Source organism: Arachis ipaensis, chromosome B8 (genome assembly GCF_059453495.1).
Source record: "Arachis ipaensis isolate K30076 ecotype BB chromosome B8, ASM5945349v1, whole genome shotgun sequence".
NCBI lineage: Eukaryota > Viridiplantae > Streptophyta > Magnoliopsida > Fabales > Fabaceae > Arachis > Arachis ipaensis.
The window spans coordinates 102,186,371-102,204,342 of NC_142443.1; the positions used below are offsets into that span (position 1 = coordinate 102,186,371).

General features: G+C 35.2%; 1 non-coding gene and 1 pseudogene across 1 annotated transcript; one reads left to right on the forward strand and one right to left on the reverse strand.

The window, feature by feature from the left end:
* Window positions 1-441: 441 nt before the first annotated feature.
* Window positions 442-549, forward strand: LOC148549042 (small nucleolar RNA R71). The gene has a single exon (XR_015897862.1). It is a non-coding gene; the product is annotated as a small nucleolar RNA R71 (small nucleolar RNA).
* Window positions 550-10,044: 9,495 nt separating this feature from the next.
* LOC148549043 (uncharacterized) lies at window positions 10,045-11,735 on the reverse strand (annotated as a pseudogene).
* Between the last annotated feature and the right edge of the window lie 6,237 nt (window positions 11,736-17,972).

Consider the following 17,972-nt stretch of genomic DNA (forward strand, 5'->3'; position numbering starts at 1 on the left):
GAAATTTGGATGATTCCTCCATGAGGGATTATAGGTGTTTCCATAGGGTTCACCCATGTAATTCACCTCTGCTATTGCAGGGTTCTCAGGATCATAAGCTTCTTCTTCAGAAGAGGCCTCTTTAGTACTGCTGGATGATTCCTTCAATCCATTCAGACTCTGAGAAATCATATTGACTTGCTGAGTCAATATTTTATTCTGAGCCAATATGGCATTCAGAGTATCAATTTCAAGAACTCCCTTTTTCATAGGCGTCCCATTACTCACAGAATTCCTTTCAGAAGTATACATGAACTAGTTATTTGCAACCATGTTAATGAGTTCTTGAGCTTCTGCAGGCGTTTTCTTTAGGTGAATGGATCCACCTACAAAATGGTCCAATGACATTTTAGATAATTCAGAAAGACTATCATAGAATATATCCAGGATGGTCCATTCTGAAAGCATGTCAGAAGTACACTTTTTGGTCAGTTTCTTGTATCTCTCCCAAGCTTCATAGAGGGATTCTCCTTCTTTCTGTCTGAAGGTTTAAACATCCACTCTAAGCTTACTAAGCTTTTGAGGAGGAAAGAACTTGGCTAAGAAAGCCGTGACCAGCTTATCCCAAGAGTTCAGGCTATCTTTAGGTTGAGAGTCCAACCATACTCTAGCTCTGTGACTTACAGTAAACGGGAAAAGCATAAGCCTGTAGACCTCGGGATCAACCCCATTGGTCTTAACAGTATCACAGATCTGTAAGAATTCAGTTAAGAACTGAAAAGGATCTTCTGATGGAAGTCCATAAAACATGCAATTCTGTTGCATCAGAGAAACTAATTGAGGTTTCAGCTTAAAATTGTTTGCTCCAATGGCAGGGATTGAGATGCTTCTTCCATATAAATTGGAATTAGGTGCAGTAAAGTCACCAAGCATCTTCCTTGCATTATTATTATTTTCGGCCATGTCTCCTTCTTTTTCGAAATTTTCAGTTAGATTTTCTCCAGAGAGTTGTGCTTTAGCTTCCCTTAGCTTCCTCTTCAGAGTCCTTTCAGGTTTAGGATCAGCTTCAACAAGAATGTTCTTGTCCTTGTTCCTGCTCATATGAAAAAGAAGAAAACAGAAAAGAAAATATGGAATCCTCTATGTCACATTATAGAGATTCCTTATGCAAGTATAAGAAGAGAAGAATAGAAGAAGAGAAATTCGAACACCAAGAGGAAGAGAAAGTTCGAATTTTGAGATGAAGAGAAGTGTTAGTAAATAAATAAATAATTAGAAGGAGATGAGAGAGAGGGAATTTTGAAAATTAATTAAATTAAAAAAAATTTAAAGTTAAATTTTGAAAATTAAAATTGAAATAAAATTAAATTGAAATTAAAATAATTAGTTAATTAAAAAGGAAATTTGAAAAAGAGGAAAGGGATTTTTGAAAACTAGAGAGGGAGTTAGTTAGGTAGTTTTGAAAAAGATAAGAATTAAACAAAAAGTAAAGTGGTTAATTGAAAAAGATTTGAAAATCAAATTTGAAAAGATAAAAAGTTAGAAAAGATTTTGAAATTAAATTTTGAAAAAGATGTGATTGAAATTTTATTTTGAAAAAGATTTGAAAAAGAATTTTAAAAAGATTTGATTTTGAAAGTTAAAGTTGATTACTTGACTAACAAGAAACAAAAATATTTGATTTTAAAATTTAAAGATTGAACCTTTCTTAAGAGGCAAGTAACAAACTTAAAATTTTTGAATCAATCATATTAATTGTTAGCATTAATTTCGAAAATATGATTTAGAAATAAGAAAAAGATTTTGAAAATCAATCATAAAGTTTTCGAAAATATGAAGGAAAAATTGAAAAAGATTTGATTTTTGAAAAAGATTTGAAAAAGATAGAATTTTTAAATTGAAAATTTGATTTGACTCATAAGAAACAACTAAATTTTAAAAAGTTTTGAAAAAGTCAACTCAAATCTTCGAGAATTTATGAGAGAAAAAGAGAAAGATATTTTTTTGATTTTTGAATTTTTAATGTAGAAAGAGAAAAATATCAAAAAGACTCAATGCATGAAACTTTTGAATCAAAACACATGATGCATGCAAGAACATTATAAATGTCAAGATGAACACCAAGAACACTTTGAATATCAAGATGAACACCAAGAACTTATTTTTGAAAATTTTGAAGAAAAGAAAACATGCAAGACACTAAACTTAAAGATTTTTAATTTTTTGACACTAAGAATTCAAGAATGCATATGAAAAACAAGAAAAGACACAAAATAAGAAAATATGAAGATCAAACAAGAAGATTGGCCAAGAACGACTTGAAGATCATGAAGAATGCAATGCATGAAATTTTTGAAAATAATTTTTGGAAAATTAAAAAGATGCAATTGACACCAAACTTAAAACTTGACTCTAGACTCAAACAAGAAACACAAAAATATTTTTGATTTTATGATTTTATAAATTTTTTTTGATTTTTTGAAAATTAATTTGGAAAAACGAAAAAGAAGAAATTATATTTTTTTGTTCAAAAATAAGAAATAAAAAATTTAAAGTTAAAATAAAATTACCTAATCTGAGCAACAAGATGAACCGTCAGTTGTCCAAACTCGAACAATCCCCGGCAACGGCGCCAAAAACTTGGTGTACGAAATTGTGATCATCAATGGCGCCAACAACTTGGTACGTACAATTGTAATCTCAACTCTTTATCACAACTTCGCACAACTAACCAGCAAGTGCATTGGGTCATCCAAGTAATAAACCTTACGTGAGTAAGGATCAATCCCACGGAGATTGTCGGTCTGAAGCAAGCTATGGTCACCTTGTAAATCTCAGTCAGGCAGATTCAAATGGTTATGGTGAATTGATAATAAAAAGATAAATAAAATATAAAATAAAGATAGAGGTACTTATGTAATTCATTGGTGAGAATTTCAGATAAGCGTATAGAGATGCTTTCGTTCCTCTGAACCTCTGCTTTCCTGCTGTCTTCATCCAATCATTCCTACTCCGTTCTATGGCAAGCTTTATGTAGGGCATCACTGTAACAACCCTAGTTTTTGAAAATCAAATAATTAGTTATTTGTGATTTATCTTAAGAAAATTATTTTGCTAAAGGTAATTAAATAGAGTTTCATGATAATTAAAGTTTAAATTAATTAGAATTTTTATATAAACTTTATTAGATATTTGGTATAATTGAAATTATAATTTTAGTAATTGAAAAATAAGAAAGAATTGTATTGTTCAATTTAAGTAATTTTTAATGAATTATGTTCTATTTTTATTAATTTGTACTCTTAGAGATTAATTTATTAGAAATGATTAGTTTGATTTTTATAAATACTTTAAGTTTAAGTTAATTAATGTTCAAGTACTATTTTTATTATAATTAGCTATTCTACACAAATTGAAATTTAGAGTTTTGATAAAAGGTTATATCATTTAATTTGAATAATTAATATTGATTTTAAGTTATATTTTATAAACATGTGATTAATATGTTCATTTTACATTTTAAATTAGAAATAATTGATTGAGCCTAGAAATATGTTGATAAATAATGTTCCTAAATATTAATAGAGTATATTTGATTTTAAAATTACTCTACCCTCCAATTTTATCAAAATATCTATTCATATCTATCCATATTCTTTTATAAAATCCCTAATTTCTAACCCTAATTCCCAAACTGAATCAGAAACCCTAATTCCTAATTTCAAACCCTAACCCTTCCACCCTCACCATCCCTCAGCCGTACCCCACCCCCTTTTCTTCCTAAACACAACACACACAAACAAAAGAAAGAAACAGAGAAATGAAAAGGGAGAACAGGAGGGAGACGCCGTCGCCACCTCCGTCGCGTGTCACCACCGGTCATTGCTGCTGAGCCGTCGTCGGAAACGGAACCGCGGAGAGAGAGAGAGCCGTCCAGCCACCTTGCTAGAGCCGTCGTTTCTGCGCCGTCGCCATCGTCAGCCCCGCGAGCTGCTACCCACGTCACTGCCGTCGAAGCTCCACGACACTGCTGCCATTTCGCGAGGAGAGGACGTTCGCAGAGGGAGCCAGGGGAGAAAGGGAGAGACGAGCGCAAACCAGATCGGGAGGGAAAAGGCACCGTGTCTGGTAGCTGCCGTCGCGTCGCCGCCGTCGCCCTCACTGCGCCGCCGTCGTCCTCGTCACAGAGCCAGCCGCCGCCACTTATAGCAAAGTCAGAGAGATAGAACTCGGGAAACAGAGGAGACAGAGAGCTCGAAGGCTGAGCTGGGGTTCAACCACCGTGCCCAGCCGTGCTTGCGTCGTCGGCACCGTTTTCGTCGAAACTGCCGCCGTTTGAGGGGCTATGCTTGGCCGCCGTTGTGCTGCCCTGCTTCACCGTGGCTGAGCTCTGCCACTCCCTGCTCTTTGGGCTTGGTGACTATGCTTCATTGCATACTTTGAGTGTCTGTCATGCTTTGTGACTTGTTCTGGTAACAAGAGTTTGAGTTTTATATGCATAACTGTCTGATGATTAACGCTGTTAGTTTATCATTTCATACTTCATGGTATTAGGTCTGGCCAACTTAATACTAATGATTTATGTATATGGGAACACTAATGGGTTATCATAGACGAAATAGAAGTAATAGGTAATGCGATTCACGGGGTTTGGGAGCGTTAGAGGTTATGAAGTTAGCTTCGATTCGACGTATAATCTTTATTCGTGCCACATGAACTCGTGCCATCCTTTTCTTCGTTGCTTTCATTAGAATTCTCTAGTTTGAATTTCCTCCTTAGAATGTGATTTGATTGTTCCTGAACCATACCTTATCATTCTTGTATACCTTTGTTTGCCTATGAATCTGATTGCTTACGTAACTTTTTGAATATTCATTCTTGACAATGCCTATGCTTCTGTTCATATATTCTTCTTTCTTTGATTTCAGTTTGAATTTATGTCATTCTAGCAATTTTCGAGGGCAAAAATTTTTTTAAGGTGGGTAGAATGTAACAACCATGGTTTTTGAAAATCAAATGATTAGTTATTTGTAATTTATTATATTTGTTGACAATTATGTTTTAAGAAAATTATTTAGCTAGAGGTAATTAAATAGAGTTTCATGATAATTAGAGTTTAAACTAATTAGAATATTTATATAATCTTTATTAGATATTTGGTATAATTGAAATTATAATTTTGGTAATTAAAAAATAAGAAGAATTGTATAATTTAATTTAAATAAATTCTATTTTAAATGAGTTGTTATTAATTTGAACTCCTAGAAATTATTTTATTAGAAATGATTAGATTTATATTTATAAATACTTTAAGTTTAAGTCAATTAATATTTATGTACAATTTTTATTATAATTAAAGATTTTATAAATTGAAATTAAAGTTTCAGAGATAGAAAAATAATAGAGATTTGTATGATTTAATCTAAAAAATTGATATTTGAATTTAAATTGTACTTTACAAAATATAATTAACTTGTTCATTTTATAATGTAAATTAGAAATAATTAATTCAACTTAGCAATATGTTGATAAACAATGTTCTTAGATATTTTTAACAGAGTATGTTTGATTTTAAAATTATCCTACCCTCCAATTTTATCAAAATATCTATTCGTACCTATCCTTATTCTTTTATAAAATTCATAATTCCTAAACCTAAATTTTCAAATTGAATCAGAAACCCTAATTCCCAAATCCTAGAAACCCTAACCCTAATGTTTCCCTTTCCTCAGCCTCTGAACGCAGCCTCCACCCCCCTTTCTTCCTAAACACCACACACACACAAAAGAAGAAAGAAACGTAGAGAGAAAGAGCACGAAGAGCAGAGAAAAGAGAGAGGAAAGAACTGCTGTCCCGCCGCCGCCGTGACCGTCACACTGCCACTGTTCAACTCCGCTCGCGCTGCCGCACGTTCCATCACCATCAGAGTCATCGTCGCCATTTGTGGAGCCGCGAGGAGCTCGCCGTTGAGCTGCTTTGCAGCGCCGTTCCGTCCAAAGAGCCGAGTCCGAGCCCGCATCGCCGTCATTCGCGTTCTGCCGCCGCCGCTTCAAGGGTCTGTCGTCGCTGCTGACATCGCCAAAAGGAGGAGAGCGACCACCACGAGGAGCCGCCGCTAGAGGAGGAAGGAGAAGTCTCCTGTCGTCAACGTTACGTCTCTTCACCGCTGCTGCTATCGATGGAAGTCATCACCATCGCCGAGCTGCTACATCGCTGGACATCATTGCTGGAGGACCGAATGGAAAGGCTCGCCAGTTTTGCTTTTGCTTCTGGGTTTCTGGAATCTGAGAAAACGCCATTATCACTGCTGTTTGTTGAGTTCAAGATCACTGTTGCTGTTCTTGCTCTGTTCTGCCTCTGCTTGTGATTTTCGTAGTTACCAGAGTCTCTACTACCGTGGATACTGCCATTGGAGTCGCTAGGAACCAATGTTGGAGCTGCCCTTGATGATTCTGATGCTGCTACGTAGGTTCCGAGCTGTTGTGTCGTTGCTAGAGGAAGGGAACTCATTGGAGAAACATCACCAAGGCTGTTGTTTGGTTTGATTCCATTGTTAATGCGACACTGAGGTAGGGGATTTAACGTTTTTAATTTAGAATGCCTACAATGTTATTGGATAAGTGCAAATGGTTAAGAATTTCTTAATTGACAAGAATGACTTGAAATGTGTTTGAGAATGGTTAGCTATTGTGATTTTTCTGAGTTATGATTCGAATTAAATGTGGTTGTGAATGGTGATTAAACTGGTGATATTGATTTTGATTTGAGGCTGTAACTATTACCGATTTTCTAATTGTTTGGAATTATTGAGAATCCTGTTATTTGATTATGTTGAGCTGGTTGCCATAGGCTGGTTTGCTTGATGGTTGCAAACTGACTGAAATTCTGATCTTTGACAGATTTATATTAAATTGAATGATGTGTTGGTTATTTGATATAGTGTAACAGTAGTGGTTTTGTTGGAAATTCTGATCTTATGTGATATTGCTGAATTGGTTGAAATCTGGTTGTGAATTGTATTTTGAATTACTGATTTTTTTGTGATGAGTTGGCTGAGATTTTCATCTTGAGTGAGTTATTTTAAATTGTTTGATATTGAATTGGAATTTTAGTATATTGGAATGGCTGTGAAATGGACTTGTGACGGGTTGAAATTAGTTGAAATAGGGTTGTGAATGATTTATTTAATGTTACATATTAAGCTGAAAAATGTTGAGCTAATTATTAAAAATCTGACGTTTTGATAATTGATGAATGGAGTTTAGATTAAGGCTGTGATTGTGACTGGTTCTGTTACTGTGAGTGATTGATTAATTAGTAAGATTAATTCTGGCTAAGTTGTGGCTGTATTCTGATTATTAAGAATAAGTGCTTGTTGTTGTTTTTAGTTATCTGATGTAACGGAACGGCTGTGATACTGACAACGACTGATTGGAATTGGCTTTGATGGTTGCTAAAGTTGATTTATAATTAATTAGAATTAAGTTTGAGAACAGTTAAAGGATTGAAGTTTGATTACTAAATCATTCTCTTCAAATTTGACTTTTAAAACTAAATAGTAACTGTGCTAAAGAGTAAATGACATTAAAATAATTAGAATTATGAAAAGCTGATTTTTGGGATTACTAGTTGATTGAGTTTAATTTTGAAAGGATTCCATGATATGTGAAAAGTAAATATGAATTGATGAGATTGGAGTTGGATTGATGGATTAGTTAGAATTGTGGAGTATGATTGATTTGTTAAATATTATGAATTGTGAATGTCTGATTGATTGAGAATTATCTGTTTGAAAATTGTTGGGAAAAGGACTGGTGATTTGTGGAGAAAGAGGAAACCCGTAAGGGTGGCTAGGTCCGAGTTTTAGGGGAGGTGCTGCCGGAATTTTGTAAAATCTGAGGTTTTACTTGAAAAAGTTATTTTAGAAGGTTTGGATTTGGAAAGTTATGTTATTTAAGTTTTATCTATTGATTAAAGTATTATGTATGGGCTAACTTGATCTCACTAACTGATGTATGCGTCATATCCTCTGTAAGCAGACTCTGCCTTACAGGTGACGGCATTCTAGCCGTGTATGAATTAATATCCTCTGCAAGTGATCCCAGGTTATCAGTTGCAGGTACAGCTCTCAATAGCTGTGTAACACTGGAAAATGTTCTGTGGTCGTACCACTATCTATCTGACTGCCTTCACGCAGCAGATCATTACATAATCATTCTCATTATCATCATTCATTATCATTCTCATTATTCATCATCACTTTCACATTCTTATGCAGTACCTCTTTCTTTCTCTATTCAATCATACTGTATAAACTTTACATCTTTCACTCTTGTAATATCTTGGCTCAAGCCATTTCTCTTTGCCATTCGTTCATAAAAAAATCAATCATCAATTCAGTTCATAATCTCTGCTATGGCAATCTTGAGTCAATCCAACTTTAAAACTATCTTTCATTTTAGTTCTCTATCAAAGACTCAAGAAAATAACCTTTCATTAGAAGTAATCAAATAAAACACTTTCTCAAGTTTACTAACTTCACAAAGATTCAAAAATCATATCTTTTACTATTCAAATTCAAATATTATTATTTCACCAAATTTCTAAAAAGGTAATCCTTTATTTCAAGCCCAAAACATAACTCTTTCTATATTGAATCAAATTCAAAACATAATTTCTTTCTTAAATAATTCAAGTTCGAAACATAATTCCTTTCCTTGGTAAATTGAACTCAAAATATTTTAATTCTTTTCTAAACTAAACAAAACTCAAGTGATATAATTTTCCAAATTTAGAGCTTCTAAAATAACTTTCCAAATGAAACCTCAGATTTTTATAAAATTTCGACAGCACTTCCCCTAAAACTCGGACCTAGCCACCCTTACGGGTTCCCTCTTTCTCCACAAATCACCAGTCCTTTTCCCAACAATTTTCAAACAGATAATTCTCAATCAATCAGACATTCACAATTCATAATATTTAAAATATCAATCATACTCCAAAATTCCAACTAATCCATCAATCCAACTCCAATCTCATCAATTCATATTTACTTTTCACATATCATGGAATCCTTTCAAAATTAAACTCAATCAACTAGTAATCCCAAAAAATCAGCCTTTCATAATTTTAACTAATGCCATTTACTCTTTAGCAAAGTTACTATTTTGTTTTAAAAGTTAGACTTGAAGAGAATGATTTGGTAATCAAACTTCAATCTTTTAACAGTTCTCAATCTTAATTCTAATTAATCATGACTCAACTTTAACAATCATCAAAGCCAATTCCAATCAGTCACAAGTTAATTTCACAGCCATTCCGATACATCAGATAACCAAAAATAACAAGAAGCACTTACTCTCAATAACCAGAATACAGCCACACAACTCAACTAATTCAGTATAATCACATAGAACCAGAACTTTTCAACAATTCCATCAAAATCAGAGAAAACAATATCAATTACAACTTCAAACACTCACAACAAAGCCCAAAGACATTCACAGCCATAACTTGAATTCAATAATCCAAATTTCACAACCTCAAACCAAGCTTATTTCTATCAATTAGTCTCTTATAACAACAAAACCAATTACATTCACAGCAGCAATCCAAACTAAATTCATCAATTATCCATTCAACAACTGTTCAACAATTAACTCAGCATATTCTAGTTTAATAAGTTACACTAAATTAATCATTATTCACAACAGCATCTAAGTTCAATCACAGCTCAGAATATTCACAACGACTAACTAATTTCAAATGCATTTCAAGTCATTCATGTTAATTAAGAAATTCTTAACCATTGTTAACCATTTGCACTTATCCAATAACTTTCTAGGCATTCTAAATTGAAAACGTTAAATCCCCTACCTCAAAGTGTCAAAATTTGCAGAATTTAAATGCGACACACCCAGTATTCCAAATCCACAGCAGCAGCGGTAGTTTTGGCATCTCTAATCGATAACAGCGGCACTCTGTCAGGTTCTGACATCCGTTTTGTCCCCTTGGCAGCAACACAATGTTCTTGGGCAGCTTCAGTAACAATTTCCAGCACTCATTTTATTTCCTGGGTAGCAACCATGGTGGTTTTGAGTAGCTCCAGTGATGGTGAAAAGCTTCAGCATCAGCCAAACAGCAGCAGTAACAATTCAGAGTAGAGCCAGAACAAGGCCAGGCCAACAATAACAGTTCCAGCAGCGGCGGTTGCATCTTCTCGGATTCCAGAAACCAGAGGCAGAAGCAGAACTGGCTAGCTTTTCCATTCGGTCCTCCAGCGATGATGTCCGGCGATGCAACGGCTCGGCGACAGCGACGTGGAGCACAGCTCCTCTCCTTGGTGGCGACCCTGACCCGCGTTCGTTCTCTCTCTCTGCTGGCCCCTCAACGACGACGGCGGGCGAGCTCCAGGGCAACGGTGGTGACGGCGGGACAAGACGCGACGGCAGCTTCTCGACGGTGGCGAGCTCGCAGCAACGGCGACCATGGAGACGCGGCGGGACGAGGTTGAACGGCGACGCTGCAGTTCACGAGGATGACGACGATGGTGGCACGGGCTCCTTGCGGCGGCAGTAGGGCAGCAACTCTTCCCTCTCTCTTTCCTCTTTGTTACCGTTTCTACGTTAGGTTTAGGAAGAAAGGGGGTTTGGTGTGGCTGAAGGGAGAAGAAAATGGGTAGGTTAGGGTTTCCAATTTGGGAAATTAGGGTTTCTGAGTGAATTTGGGAATTTAGGATTGGGAATTAGGGATTTTATAAAAGAATATGGATAGATATAAAAAGATATTTTGATAAAAATGGAGGGTAGAGTAATTTTAAAACCAAATATACTCTATTAAAAATATTTAGGAACATCATTTATCAACATATTTCTAAGCTGAATCAATTATTTCTAATTTAAAATATAAAATAAATATATTAATCACCTTTTTATAAAATATGGTTTAGCTCAATACTAGTTATTCAAATTAAATGATAACTTTTCATTATTTTTCTATCTCCGAAACTTTAATTTCAATTTATAAAATAATTAATTATAATAAAAATTGTACATAAATATTAATTGACTTAAACTTAAAGTATTTTTAAATATCAATCTAATCATTTCTAATAAAATCATTTTCTAGGAGTTCAAATTAATAACATAATTCATTCAAAATAGAATTTATTTAAATTAAATTATACAATTCTTCTATTTTTTTCAATTATCAAAATTATAATTTCAATTATACCAAATATCTAATAAAGATTATATAAAAATTCTAATTAATTTAAACTTCAATTATCATGAAACTCCATTTAATTACCTTTAGCAAAATAATTTTCTTAAAATAAAATTATCAACAAATAAAATAAATCACAAATAACTAATTATTTGATTTTCAAAAACTAGGGTTATTACATTCTACCCACCTTAGAAAAATTTTCGCCCTCGAAAATTGTTATAAGAAAATAAATTTATACTCAAATCAAAGAAAACAGAATCTATGAATAAAAATATAAGCATGGTCAAGAATGAAGATTTGGAAAGGGGTCAGGTAAGCAATTAGATTTACAAGCAGGGAAAGGTATACAAGAACAATAAGATAAGGTTGAAAGATAAGCAAGTTACATGCTGACGAGAAAATCCAAAACAAGGAATTCAAATGAAATCAATGAAGAGATAGCACAAGTTCACGTGGCACAAATAAAGGTTATACGTCGAATCGAAGCTAACTTCATAAATTCTAACGCTCCCAAACCCCGTGAATCGCATTACCTATTCTTCTATTTCGTCTATGATAACCCATTAGTGTTCCCATATACATAAATCATTAGTATTAAGTTGGCCAGACCTAATACCATGAGGCATGCAATGGTAGACTAACAGCGTTAATCATCAGACAGTCATGCATATAAAACTCAAACTTTTGTTATCAGAATAAGTCACAAAGCATGACAGAAACTTAGAGTATGCAGTGAAGCATAGTCAGTCCATTCCCAAGGCTCTAACAGGAACGAACTGCTCTGATACCAAATTGTAATGACCCAATTTTCAATATGTCTAGATCATACCGGAAACTGATTATTATCTATTATTTATCATATGAGCCTGATTCGTTGTTAAAAGCGTAGTTAATTTGCGAGGTGTATTTTTTTTTTAAAAAATGTTTGGACTAATAAACAGAATCATTTATAATCAATTCACAAATAATAACAGATAAAATAATTATAAACAACCACACATAAATACATCACAAGTAGTTGACAACATTTGGTGATTCAGCCTTTATTAGAATATAGACTGTTAGTTAGAACATCCCTAGATATAGCTAAATAATATCTATATACATGTATATACATACAACATCCCAGGTCCTGACCTGTTCAAGAGGTCCCTAAGCTGGCACCTAGGCTAGCCTAGACTCTATACTCACCTAGTTCCTCTAAACTACTAAAGCGAGGGAAAGTACGTTCTAGGTCTTCAAAACTCAAGTCAGGTGGAACGTCATCAAAAGATAGAACATCATCTGCTACTCCTCTACACAGTCAGACTTTTCCACACGACGTCTCTCTGGTACCTCATGAAGTAGCCACACAACAGGAGTCTCGTACACGGGATTTAGGTTATAGTGCGCATACGAACGGGGTACATACGTTGGCTAGTCTCACAGTATATACATATAAACAGAGAACAAGATTCACCCTAGACTCAGAAGACTACCTAGAGCAGAATCCTCTTTGCGAAACGGTCATCAGTAGGTTACGGAAGGGTACTCCTGCTTCCATCTGAAGGGGGAAGGGAGAGAGAAGGGGTAAGAACTGGGGAGTTCTTAGTAGGGTTGGGGTTATTAGTTAAGTTCATTAATTCTGTGTTGTTTAGCAGGTAAATAGCAGAATACAAAAAAAGCAATAAATAGAAGATACAGATAAATAGAAAAGATAGAGAAAACAGATAGCAGAACACAAATAGAAGAATACAAGAAAATAACGCAAACACATAGAATGGAATACAAACAAGGAAAGCATACATTCATACCACAATCATAACAAAGGAAATGCGCAACCAAGTATGATGCATGTCTAGCCCTAGCGCAGGTAATGAGCTCATCTGTCGGTTTTTACCCGCTCCCGATGTAACCTGAAGCAGCTGAAACGGGTATGGTTTTCTAGTCAGCATAGGTACAGTTCTCACTAACTGACGTATGCGTCATATCCTCTGTAAGCAAACTCTGCCTTACAGGTGGCGGCATTCCAGCCGTGTATGAAATCATATACTCTGTAAGCAATCCTTGCGTTACAGGTGCGACATTCTAGCCGTGTATGAATTAATATCCTCTGCAAGTGATCCCAGGTTATCAGTTGCAGGTACAGCTCTCAATAGCTGTGTAACACTGGAAAATGTTCTGTGGTCGTACCATTATCTATCTGACTGCCTTCACGCAGCAGATCATTACATAATCATTCTTATTATCATCATTCATCATCATTCTCATTATTCATCATCATTTTCACATTCTTATGCAGTACCTCTTTCTTTCTCTGTTCAATCATACTTTACAAACTTTACACATCTTTCACTTTTATAATATCTTGGCTCAAACCATTTCTCTTTATCATATTATTCTTTTCTCTTTGTATCTCTTTACTTTACTCTGGTTACTCTGTGCTCTGTGTTACTTTATTCTGCTCTGATTTCTCTATTTAACATGTGTATTTAAAGCTTATATAAATTTCGGTATGAATAGTTAGCCTGTCCCAAGTATAGGTTCATTAAGTCTATACTGAAACAGTTTAACTTTTCATATAACACCTAACCCTAGCCGTAACTCAAGTACTAACTAAGTTGCCCTAGTTCGTTCACTAGTCTCTGTCTGTTTTATCTGTTATTATTTTCCCGGATGACATACCTGAGTTTCCTCCTTAGTGAGAGATAGAATTCAGCATTAAACTAGTACCTGGAATCGGACCGATTTCTATAGCACCGTGCCGGATGTCACCACTGGAACTTGCAAAGTTGAAGAAGTAGTTGGATGAGCTACTTGGAAAGGAATTTATTCGTCCTAGTGCATCATCTTGGGGAGCTCCAGTATTGCTAGTAAAGAAGAAGGACGGTGGAATTAGACTTTGCGTAGATTACCGACAGCTAAATAAAGACACTATCAAGAACAAGTATCCACTTCCACGGATAGATGATTTGATGGATCAGTTGGAAGGTGCAACTGTGTTCTCGAAGATTGATTTGCGATCGAGCTATCACTAGATTCGAGTGAAAGAATCAGATATACCGAAGACTGTATTTAGAACTCGTTATGGTCACTATGAGTATACGGTTACGTCGTTTGGACTAACTAATGCTCCTATGATTTTCATGGATTACATGAATCGTATTTTCCGTCCGTACCTTGATCAGTTTGTAGTAGTTTTCATAGACGATATTCTCATCTATTCGAAGACAGAAAGAGTGCATGAAGAGCATCTAAGGACTGTATTACAGACACTGAGGACTCAGAAGTTATATGATAAACTATCAAAGTGCGAATTCTGGACAATGAAGGTGGATGGAATTTTTGAAGGACTATGATTTCAAATTAAGTTATCACCCAGGGAAAGCGAACGTGGTGGCGAACGCTTTAAGCAGGAAGAATTTGAGTATCTCTTGGATGATGATACAGGAAGAAAAATTACTCGCGGAATTTGAGGACCTTAAGTTGGCTATGACTGACGTCAAGTGGAGTCCGTTTGGCCCAATTGCGTATAACACCATATTTTAAGATTAGTATTTAGCAAGCACAAGCACAGGACTCAGAAATGATGACGATGCTGAGACGATGAACACAGAAGAACCAGAAGCTGTGAGACAGGATCGTAGTGGCCTATAGAGGTACAAGAACAGAATTTATGTGCCTAACTCTGGAGAATTGCGACAAAAGATTCTTGCTGAAGCTCACCAAAGTAGATTTTCTATGCATCCTGGAGTGACAAAGATGTATAAAGATTTGAAACAAATGTTCTGGTGGCCGAGCTTAAAGAAAGAAGTAGCTGATTATATCTCAAAATGTTTAACCTGCCAGAAGATGAAGGTGGAACATCAGAAGCTGTCAGGAACCCTACAACCCTTAGAAATACCACAATGGAAATGGGAGCAGATTACTATGGATTTTGTCACGGGATTGCCAAGGACCTCAACAGGACACGATACCATCTGGGTAATTGTGGACAGGTTGACAAAGTTAGCGCACTTCCTTCCGATTCGAGTTGACTATACTTTAGAAAGGCTGGAACGAATACATATTCAAGAAAACATACGACTACATAGGATACCTTCGTAAATTGTCTCCGATCAAGTTTCGAGGTTTACTACTAGATTTTGGGGAGCTTTTCAGAAAGCGTTGGAAACAGAATTGCACACGAGTATAGCATACCATCCTTAGATAGACGGACAATCACAGTAGACAATTCAGACGTTAGAAGACATGTTACGATCATGTATGATAGATAACCAAAGCAGCTGGGATAAGTATTTGCCGTTGGTCGAATTTGTCTACAACAACAGTTGCCAATAAAGTAACGGGATGACACTATATGAAGCTCTCTACGGAAGAAGATGCCGGACACCATTGTGTTGGAATGACGATGGAGAAGCTAGTGTCTTAGGTCCAAACTTAGTGTAAGAAACTACTGAGAAGATAAAGGAGATTCGTTGGAAGATCCAGACAGCACAAAGCTGTCAAAAGAGCTATGCCGATAATAAACGTAGACCCTTAGAGTTTAGTGACGGAAACCATGTCTTTCTAGAAGTAACTTCGATTACTAGAATAGGTAGAGCCCTTAAGACTAAAAAGCTTAACCCACAATACATAGAACCTTTCCAAATACTTAAAAGAGTCGGTCTAGTAGCTTATCAAATAGTCCTTCCTCCTTATTTATCAAACCTTCATGATGTTCTTCATGTTTCGCAACTTAAGAAATATATTCCCGACAAGAGTCACGTTTTACAACCAGAGACAGTACAGTTACGAAATGATTTGACATATCAAGCATCACTAGTTCAGATCGTAGAAAGAAGTGATAAGCAGCTAAGAGGCAAGACTATTCCCTTAGTCAAAGTAGCATGGGAACCAAGAGGAGAAGAAGAGCACACTTGGGAATTGGAAGATAAGATGAGAGCTGATTACCCGCATCTGTTCTCAGGTAACTGAAATTTTGAGGGCAAAATTTTCTTTTAGGAGGGTAGAATGTAACAACCCTGATTTTCGAGTACGTGAGATCTTTTCTGAAAGTACAGATTTCTCCGGAAGATCAGTAAAGGGAACACCTCTGTTATATCATCAAGCATCTCAATCCTCATTATCATTATGTAATCCTTAAGTTAGAACCTCCTCTGAGGCAAGCTCGATAATGCAATCGCGAAGAACCTTATTTTTGAACCGTATCGGTTGGCAGTTTTGATTCTGATTTTCGTAAATAGTCTCTGTTTGACGAACCGGACTTGATTCATGAGAGGAGAGAGATAATAGTATAATATTATCATTATATTAGTATTAGAAAATTCTTGAATGACATTATAAGGTTACCTGGTCTGTTTTTGTTAAAAACAGAAAATCGGTTTAACCGGGTTTACGGTTTACTGGTGCAGCTTAGCACCAGCACTCTCTGATGAATATAGCAATGCTAAGGCCTCATTATACATGTTCTATTCTCATAATAAATATGTTTCTAGTGTCATTTATGCTAGTAGCTCAGAAAATAATTTTTAGAGATGTTTTTATGAGTGTTCCTATACACCTAGTTTTAGTAGTTGTACACCAGAAATATTTTAATATTATTTTAATCCACCTCCAAGCCAACCAATCACAACTCACCCTACACCCCCAAGACCTCCAAGGCTGTCTCATTTCATCATTTTGGCCAAAAATAACAAGAGAGAAAAGAGAGAAACTTTCATGAATACTTAATCTTCAAAGCTTGATTTCTTCTGAACTAAAACTCAAATCAAAACTCCGATTTCACCAAAATGATCCTCTCTTCTTCCTCTACTTAACCATGTAACTTATCAAGGATGAAAATAAGGTGAGATGGCTGTCTCCCTCCCATTTTGATTCGGTTTTCAAGGAAAACCATGCAAAATATGTGTTTTCTTGATGTTCTTCCTTAGGAATCATGCTTAACTTGACTTGAGGGCCAAGAAACGTGAATTTCCAGCAAGTCTAAGGTGAGATATCTCTTCCTAACATACTGAGTGAGATTTGGTCAGTTGAGAGTTTTTGGATTTAAAGTTGTTCTTGATGTGATTTAGGAGGAAAAAGTGCTTAAGGACCACCTGGAAGTTTAACCGAATTAGGAGCAGCAAAACCAGGTAGGAATTGACGAATTTAATCTTGATTGATTGTGTTTGAGTTGTGTGATTATGATATGGTTTGGCTGTGCTTGAAATTGATTGTTTGTATGAGTAATTCTTGTTGAAATTTTGGTGAAAATTTGATGAAATTTGATGAAATTCAAGCTATGAATGTGTGTTCTTGGAGCAGCTGGTAAACGAAATCCTAGGCCCTAAATTGGGGTTCAATTTGTGTTAAAATCATGTAGAAATGATGGGGTTTTAGTGGCTCGGAATTTATTTTGAATTTTGGTAAAAATCGGTTGCTGAAAAGACTGAAAAACGGGTAAAAACAGAGAAAGAATTTGAAGAATATACGAAGAATATGAAGAACACCTTTTTGATCCATAAAAGGGAAAGGAAGTAAATATTTTGGTGTTTGAGGGGTTATTTTGTAATTTCTGAAAGTTAGGGTGGTTAAAATAGAAATATTAAAAGTTACCGGGGTAAAAAGTTAATTTTAAAGGTTAAAAGGTAAAGGCAAGGTACTTTTCGAAAATTTAATTATAAAATAATAAATAATAATAAAATATTAAATAATAATATTTAATTAAAAATAATATTTTAATATAAATAATAAAATAATGCGAAAATGGTAGTTTTCTGTAAAAGCTTTAGAAAGACAACTTTAAG